The following is a 2066-nucleotide window of genomic DNA, read 5'->3' as shown; positions in this document are numbered from 1 at the left end:
TATTTGCCATAAATAACCACTCATTTTTCTTTTGTTTTTTTTAACTTCTATTGATGTATTTTAGCCTCACATCATCATGCAGTTCATGATGATAGTGACATACATACACACAGCACTTGGTGAATTTTCTCCCCAGCTTCCTCCCCACTACCCCTTTCCCATACAAGATATTGAGATTAACATTGGTATTCTCGCCTATATGTACATAATATCAGCTGAAGTGTTTACCTCATTAATTCTTCCTCTCCTTCCTACCCTCCCCAAACCATCTCGTCTCTGCTGGCGTTTCTCCTCCATTATCTAAAGTCCCTCTTGTATACCAATTATTCCCTAGCTTCTGCATAAGAGAGAACACATATGACCTTTCACTTTCTGTGACTGCATTTTAAGGATTTTGATATTTTATAAATGTTTTCTATATAGACGGCAGCTGGAAAAAAAAATCCCACCAACATTATATTGAGAGAAATGCATGTTCAGTGAAGTTTAGATATCAGTAGCCCTAGAGATTTAGGCAATCTACCAAGAAAATGGTTACTAGGAAATTATGTTGAGTGGAATTGTATATATTTTAGACTGCCTAGCATTTGAACTCCCAACTAGACTTGGGTATCTCATTCTTATTTTTGTTCTGTTATATAAAGATCTAGAAAGATAAAGGGACTTTCTTTTTTTTCTCAAAAAAAAATAAAGGGGCCTTCTTGAGATCAGGAAATGGAGGAAGGAAGGAAAGGAGAGAGAAAGAGAGAGAGAGAGAGAGAGAGAGAGAGAGAGAGAGAGAGAGAGAGAGAATTAGAAATAAAACAGATTTCTGTACTCTTATTTGATAGTCTTACTGTCGCAGACTAATACAGTTCAGGAGGTCATTTGTTAGTAGGCTCGTCTATTTTTAGAGGGGTAAGATTCTTATTTCTAAACTCTTCCTTAATATCTAGAAATCCCCAGTTGTGTGAGTTTTGAAAAAAGCCAGCATCCTAGTTCCCACCAGGCAAGCCAAAGGTAGACAATATTGCATCTTTCACCATTCCTTGACAATGAAGGTATGGGCAGGTGCCCTAATTTAGTTAATTGGATGCTCCCACTTATGACTTTGCTCTCCAGATTATGAGCAAAGGTGAAGACACAATGAGATTAGAAGTCTGGTGGAAGCAGTAGCTGCATCCAGCAGTGGCTTCTTATCCAGATGACACCTACTGGATAGCCTTGCTTGATCTCTGTCTTTTCTTTTTTTGAGCTTCCTTACTCAGCTTTCCTACTGATTCTGTGCACCATCTGATAGCCTCAAGTGTTAGATACCTACATATGGAAGCTAATTTGCATGAGCTGTATCAGTGAGCTCTCTTTTCTAGTCTCCCAGCTCATGATTGGGTTTGGCTATTGAAATCCCAGCAGAAGAGTGGAAAGGGGAGTAAAGTCAGAATATTTATTCAAATTGCTACCTCCTTATCTGAATACCTTGGTTTGCATTGCTTTTGAATAGATATTCACTGTTGCTCTCAAGATGATCTACTCTACACAATTCTCTCTCTCTCTCTTTTTTTTTTTTTTTTTTTTTTTTTTTTTTTTTTTTTTTGCGGGTTTGGGGATGGAACCCAGGGGCATTTGACATCTGGGCTACACCCCCTGCCCTATTTTTTTATTCTTTATTTTGAAACAGTGTCTCACTGAGTTGCAAATGGCATAAGTATCTGAGGCTGTCCATGAACCACAATCCTCCGGTCTCAGCCTCCTGAATGCTAGGATTACAAGTGTGTGCTACTACGCCCACCTTCTTTCTTTCTCCTTCCACATTCTAATAAACTCTTCATTCCTTCATCTCTTCAGGCTGAGAAATAGTAACAGCTACACTGCTGTTAGCCCTTGGTCTAACACTGCTGTTAGCACTGTGCTTTATGTTTGTCCCAATCCTCTGTAAAATAGTTCCTCTGTAAATAAACCCTTCTTACATTCTAATAAGAATATGTGATCTGTTAGTTGAAAACCAGAGTGAAAGGCCTTCAAGTACATTTCTTTTTTTATTAAAATTGTACCAAAGAAACTCAAAAGACTAAACATTCTAAGAGCAG

The sequence above is a fragment of the Muscardinus avellanarius genome (genome assembly GCF_963383645.1).
Source record: "Muscardinus avellanarius genome assembly, chromosome: X".
Classification (NCBI taxonomy): Eukaryota; Metazoa; Chordata; class Mammalia; order Rodentia; family Gliridae; genus Muscardinus; species Muscardinus avellanarius.
Note: the sequence above shows the minus strand (reverse complement) of the source record.